Source organism: Lathyrus oleraceus, chromosome 1 (assembly GCF_024323335.1).
Source record: "Lathyrus oleraceus cultivar Zhongwan6 chromosome 1, CAAS_Psat_ZW6_1.0, whole genome shotgun sequence".
Taxonomy (NCBI): Eukaryota; Viridiplantae; Streptophyta; class Magnoliopsida; order Fabales; family Fabaceae; genus Lathyrus; species Lathyrus oleraceus.
This window is the reverse complement of record NC_066579.1, coordinates 37669619-37677219: the sequence shown is the minus strand read 5'-3', so window position 1 is coordinate 37677219 and position 7601 is coordinate 37669619. Positions and strand designations below refer to the sequence as shown.

At 22.4% G+C, this 7601-nt stretch overlaps 1 long non-coding RNA gene across 1 annotated transcript; it reads right to left on the bottom strand.

Moving 5' to 3' along the window:
* Nucleotides 1–3194: 3194 nt before the first annotated feature.
* LOC127088343 (uncharacterized) lies at nt 3195–3761 on the bottom strand. The gene is made up of 2 exons (XR_007790217.1): nt 3617–3761; nt 3195–3435 (listed from the first exon to the last, which is right to left on the bottom strand). It is a non-coding gene; the product is annotated as an uncharacterized LOC127088343 (long non-coding RNA).
* Nucleotides 3762–7601: the final 3840 nt, after the last annotated feature.

Sequence of the window (7601 nt, the reverse complement as noted above, 5' to 3'; positions counted from 1 at the left end):
TATTATATGGTTACAACGTGTTTCATATCCAACCGTAAAAATTAGAAACAAAACTTTTTCAGTTGTCCAAAAATCTAACAAAACCCTGTTGGAAGATTTAACTATTTTATTATTTTTTAACCACTAATTTTAACTTATTTTATAAAATTTTAATGATTCAATCTATAAAGGAATTGTATTTGATAATAATTTTTTTTATATATCATTATTGAAAATTTTAAATAGATGGAAACATATTTCAAATAGAAAATAGTCATTCTTTTTAAATATTAATGTGTAAGATATTATCAGAACAAAAGTGATCTTCTAACTAACATATAAAATAAATATAAATATATATATTAATTCTGAATAAATTTTACCTTATTTGGTTGATAATTTTTCTATATTTTCTTTAACTTAAACAACAATATTGACTTTTAAGTATTATTTTGATAAAAAATATTGGGCAACACTTAAGTTTTTCTCAATTATATGAATATTGATAAAATGAGAGAAAAAATATACTCCAAATTTAAAAAACAATCATTTGATATCCTTATTAATAAATATTAAAAATATATATATTAAAATTTATTTTTCAACTATTTATCCATAATGTAATATCTTGGCCTGAAAAATTGGTTTAAAATCCAATCACTTTTGTTTTTAATAAAAAAACTTTTCTTAATCTCATAAAGGCCATGATTGTTAAAAGTAATTTATTGTCTACTAGTAAATATTAATTTATTTATGAAAATAATTTTTTAAATTATTTTTACAAAACCTAACGATTTCTTCTATCAATGAATTGTATTTCCTCAATTAGTTCTTGTTGTGCCATTTTGGAAATTTTAACTACATGGCAATATAATTCAAATGAGAAATCTTCACTTTTATTTCAACGTTATTGTGTTTAATATTAAGAGGATAAGAACATCAGACTAACTTATAGAATAAATTAATAAATATTATTTTGAAATAAATTATGTACATTATATTTTATCAAATAATTTGTTGCTCAAATAAAATAGTTTCATACATATGAATATACAAATTTTATGTGACATATCCTATTAAATGCCAACTTTTATAGGTTCATCAATGTTTTAAAAATCGAACCGGTGAAATTTCTGGTTTAAGGTTCAATGAATTCAATTGGTTAAACATACGGTTGAACTGTTTATTAAATAAACTAATATCCATAGATATGTCACACATAATCATATGTTCACAACTTAATAAAAGAAATATTTCAAAAATCAATTACAAACTTAATACGACAATATCAATAGCATATATAATAAAACAACATAGTTGCACAATTCATTTCATCTTCATTTAAGAATAATTTGAACAAATTAAAAAATTAAAATAAAATAAGTTAAGCTAATTCAAACCAAAATTAAAATAATAGAATGTAATAACTAAAATAAAGTTCAAATAACTAAGAATACCTAAATTAAATAAGATTAAATACCAAAAATAAAGAATACAATATACTTAATTAAATATAAAAAATCGAGTTGAACTACGACAAACAAGTTAAAGTTGACAACAACAAACAATATTAACTTACACGACAATTAACATTGTGCAGGACATCTTGACTACGTTTGAAAGAGACGGCGTGATGATGATGGAGTGTAGTTGAAAGAAAAAATATAACGAAGTGACCAAACTTAGAAGTTTGTATGGATGTAAAAAAATGTAATTCTTTTTTGTGATTGGGGAATGCATGTTAAGTTTTAATATTGACTTAATTTTTAAAGTTTTTTTTTTACAAAATGGTCAATTTGATGTATTTTTCTGAATCGGATGGTATAACAAATGCAACTTCGGTTATTTGGTTCGAATGATTTTGGATGGTTCAATCTAGTTTTTCTAATTTTATTCTGGTTTTGACCCACTAGCGGTTTTGAAAGTTGACCCAATCAGATTCATCGCTGGTTCCCGGACCAACCGATTGAACCGACCGGTTCGATCTGGTTTTTAAAACATTGGGTTCAAATAAATTATTTTGATACATATAAACATACAAATTGTATACAACATATCCTATTAAACTCCAACTTTTATAGATTCAATTAAGATCTCTTTCACTAGTGACGATTAATAATGTCAAATATTTTCACAACTCTTGATTTTAAAATATTATAACTCTCTTTCTAGATTTATTTTTAAAACAAATTTTAATTTTAAAATTACTTTCTGTAGAACCCATAATAATTCTTCAAGTGCAGATCATATAATCTCGATAATATTTTTATTTCATAAAATATCTTTCATAATCAATGTTACACAATAAAATAAAAATATTTACAGATGGCTTTTAGGTAGTATTTTAATAAAAATATGGGGCAACACATGGGTTTTGCTCTAGTTCTTACACATCTGTAAAAAAATAACCTATAAAAACTACTCGAAAGTTAAAACAAATCATTTAATAATCTACTAAATATGTAAAGTGGAGTATTTTCTAGGTAATAAATATCAAGTTACTCTCTAACAATTTATTTTTAAATTTTTTACATTAAACTTGAATAATTCAATCTATACATTAATTGTGTCTCCTAAAATATTTTGTGTTGTTCCATTGTGTTTAATAACATGAGGTTGAGAATATCAGTCTAATTTACTAATGAAATAATTATATATTAATTAAAAATACATTATTTTCACTATATTTGATCAAATAATTTAAAGATATTTATTATAATCCAAACCACTTGATCAAATAATTTGATGATATTTTATTATAATTTAAACCCCAATATTAGCTTTTAATTATTACTTTTACAAAAATAATGGATGCCATTTGCATTTCTTATTATTAACTATTGCTAAAATATACGGTCACTAGATAACAATTTATTGGATAATTCCTTTAAACAAATAATAAATGTGATACATTAAAAAACAATTTTAATTATATTTCCACAGTCTCAATAAAAACAAAGTATCGCACCTCTTTCTTTAAAGGAATATAAATATTTTGTCATGTGAAGTTTATGGTTGATTATTTTATTAAGTTAGTGATGTTATATTTTTCATTATTTTTATAACTATAATTAAAAAATCCATAACAACTTTTTAATTAAAGAATTTTTAAATACAATAATTTAATATAAGTTTAGTGTTGAGAATTATTAAATTTTTATTCTAATTAATAAGTAGAAATTATAAAATTAAATATTTGAAATGAAATTATATCATTGATACTTCAACAAAAATTTATGTAAATTTCAGATGGAGTGTTTGTAGATAGATGTATTCAAAGAAACAAAGAAATTGTTTATTTTATATTAAAACTTTACAAATTGCAACAACATTCACCCCCTAAACACGAGCCACCTTTTGGTTTTCCCAATGATACTTTACAAAAATGGTCACACTGTTCTGGTGCAGTTGGACAAAAATTCGATATGAAGCATAATTTTCCGTTTGCTCCTGAAACTATCATTCCAATTCCATTAGAAATAATATATAAAATTGTGTTCATAAGATTGTTTTTTCTTAAACAAAAGCATATTCGATTTAATATACTCGATAGTATCCTACCATCCAAATACTTTAATTAAAAACATAACAATGAATATGAAGAAATAAAAATTGTGTTTTATAAATAGATTATTACCGGCAACCATGCGTGAAGCAAAGCAAATGATCAAGATGGTTAAAATGAGAGTCTTGTAGGATGCCATTTTGTTTTTAAATGTTGAAGTAAGCATGTTGGAAAGGCCTATTTATAAGGACTTTGGGAATTAAGTTAGAACATTAGGTTCAAGAAGTGAGCCAAAGGAGATAATTTAATTATGAAATAAGATATCATCCAGATTTTAAAAATTCTATCTTTTAATTTAAATCTTTTTATTTAGTTTTATGCTTTTTTTAAGTCGACCCAATGAATAATACATAAAATTTCCAAATATTATTTTAATTATATAATTTCTCAAATATTAAATTATTTTAGGGCTAGATTTAAATTTTTAGTAATACCAAATAATGACGGGACACATTATAGTCCAGAATTAAACACCATATAAATATACAAGTCTTATACGACATAACCTATTAAATGCCTGTGTAAAAAAAAGCCATTCAAATGTCAATTTTAATATGTTTTAATAACATCTCTTTTAGTAGTAAAACATTTTTTAGTAATTTATTAAATTGTCATGAATATTAAACAGTTTCGAAACTCAAAATAAAAAAAAATTGATAATTTTATTTCTCAATATCTTTTTAGAGTGAAATTTTATTTTCCAAATTGCTTTATGTAGATCCCATAATTAATCTACAAATGCAGAGAATTTAGTCTATATAATATCTTTATCACATCTTTTGGCTACATTGTCTTCCCCAACCAATGGTACAAAATAAAATATAATTTTTTTGAATAGTTATAATATATTATTTATATTTTCTATATTATATGGTTACAACGTGTTTCATATCCAACCGTAAAAATTAGAAACAAAACTTTTTCAGTTGTCCAAAAATCTAACAAAACCCTGTTGGAAGATTTAACTATTTTATTATTTTTTAACCACTAATTTTAACTTATTTTATAAAATTTTAATGATTCAATCTATAAAGGAATTGTATTTGATAATAATTTTTTTTATATATCATTATTGAAAATTTTAAATAGATGGAAACATATTTCAAATAGAAAATAGTCATTCTTTTTAAATATTAATGTGTAAGATATTATCAGAACAAAAGTGATCTTCTAACTAACATATAAAATAAATATAAATATATATATTAATTCTGAATAAATTTTACCTTATTTGGTTGATAATTTTTCTATATTTTCTTTAACTTAAACAACAATATTGACTTTTAAGTATTATTTTGATAAAAAATATTGGGCAACACTTAAGTTTTTCTCAATTATATGAATATTGATAAAATGAGAGAAAAAATATACTCCAAATTTAAAAAACAATCATTTGATATCCTTATTAATAAATATTAAAAATATATATATTAAAATTTATTTTTCAACTATTTATCCATAATGTAATATCTTGGCCTGAAAAATTGGTTTAAAATCCAATCACTTTTGTTTTTAATAAAAAAACTTTTCTTAATCTCATAAAGGCCATGATTGTTAAAAGTAATTTATTGTCTACTAGTAAATATTAATTTATTTATGAAAATAATTTTTTAAATTATTTTTACAAAACCTAACGATTTCTTCTATCAATGAATTGTATTTCCTCAATTAGTTCTTGTTGTGCCATTTTGGAAATTTTAACTACATGGCAATATAATTCAAATGAGAAATCTTCACTTTTATTTCAACGTTATTGTGTTTAATATTAAGAGGATAAGAACATCAGACTAACTTATAGAATAAATTAATAAATATTATTTTGAAATAAATTATGTACATTATATTTTATCAAATAATTTGTTGCTCAAATAAAATAGTTTCATACATATGAATATACAAATTTTATGTGACATATCCTATTAAATGCCAACTTTTATAGGTTCATCAATGTTTTAAAAATCGAACCGGTGAAATTTCTGGTTTAAGGTTCAATGAATTCAATTGGTTAAACATACGGTTGAACTGTTTATTAAATAAACTAATATCCATAGATATGTCACACATAATCATATGTTCACAACTTAATAAAAGAAATATTTCAAAAATCAATTACAAACTTAATACGACAATATCAATAGCATATATAATAAAACAACATAGTTGCACAATTCATTTCATCTTCATTTAAGAATAATTTGAACAAATTAAAAAATTAAAATAAAATAAGTTAAGCTAATTCAAACCAAAATTAAAATAATAGAATGTAATAACTAAAATAAAGTTCAAATAACTAAGAATACCTAAATTAAATAAGATTAAATACCAAAAATAAAGAATACAATATACTTAATTAAATATAAAAAATCGAGTTGAACTACGACAAACAAGTTAAAGTTGACAACAACAAACAATATTAACTTACACGACAATTAACATTGTGCAGGACATCTTGACTACGTTTGAAAGAGACGGCGTGATGATGATGGAGTGTAGTTGAAAGAAAAAATATAACGAAGTGACCAAACTTAGAAGTTTGTATGGATGTAAAAAAATGTAATTCTTTTTTGTGATTGGGGAATGCATGTTAAGTTTTAATATTGACTTAATTTTTAAAGTTTTTTTTTACAAAATGGTCAATTTGATGTATTTTTCTGAATCGGATGGTATAACAAATGCAACTTCGGTTATTTGGTTCGAATGATTTTGGATGGTTCAATCTAGTTTTTCTAATTTTATTCTGGTTTTGACCCACTAGCGGTTTTGAAAGTTGACCCAATCAGATTCATCGCTGGTTCCCGGACCAACCGATTGAACCGACCGGTTCGATCTGGTTTTTAAAACATTGGGTTCAAATAAATTATTTTGATACATATAAACATACAAATTGTATACAACATATCCTATTAAACTCCAACTTTTATAGATTCAATTAAGATCTCTTTCACTAGTGACGATTAATAATGTCAAATATTTTCACAACTCTTGATTTTAAAATATTATAACTCTCTTTCTAGATTTATTTTTAAAACAAATTTTAATTTTAAAATTACTTTCTGTAGAACCCATAATAATTCTTCAAGTGCAGATCATATAATCTCGATAATATTTTTATTTCATAAAATATCTTTCATAATCAATGTTACACAATAAAATAAAAATATTTACAGATGGCTTTTAGGTAGTATTTTAATAAAAATATGGGGCAACACATGGGTTTTGCTCTAGTTCTTACACATCTGTAAAAAAATAACCTATAAAAACTACTCGAAAGTTAAAACAAATCATTTAATAATCTACTAAATATGTAAAGTGGAGTATTTTCTAGGTAATAAATATCAAGTTACTCTCTAACAATTTATTTTTAAATTTTTTACATTAAACTTGAATAATTCAATCTATACATTAATTGTGTCTCCTAAAATATTTTGTGTTGTTCCATTGTGTTTAATAACATGAGGTTGAGAATATCAGTCTAATTTACTAATGAAATAATTATATATTAATTAAAAATACATTATTTTCACTATATTTGATCAAATAATTTAAAGATATTTATTATAATCCAAACCACTTGATCAAATAATTTGATGATATTTTATTATAATTTAAACCCCAATATTAGCTTTTAATTATTACTTTTACAAAAATAATGGATGCCATTTGCATTTCTTATTATTAACTATTGCTAAAATATACGGTCACTAGATAACAATTTATTGGATAATTCCTTTAAACAAATAATAAATGTGATACATTAAAAAACAATTTTAATTATATTTCCACAGTCTCAATAAAAACAAAGTATCGCACCTCTTTCTTTAAAGGAATATAAATATTTTGTCATGTGAAGTTTATGGTTGATTATTTTATTAAGTTAGTGATGTTATATTTTTCATTATTTTTATAACTATAATTAAAAAATCCATAACAACTTTTTAATTAAAGAATTTTTAAATACAATAATTTAATATAAGTTTAGTGTTGAGAATTATTAAATTTTTATTCTAATTAATAAGTAGAAATTATAAAATTAAATATTTGAAATGAAATTATATCA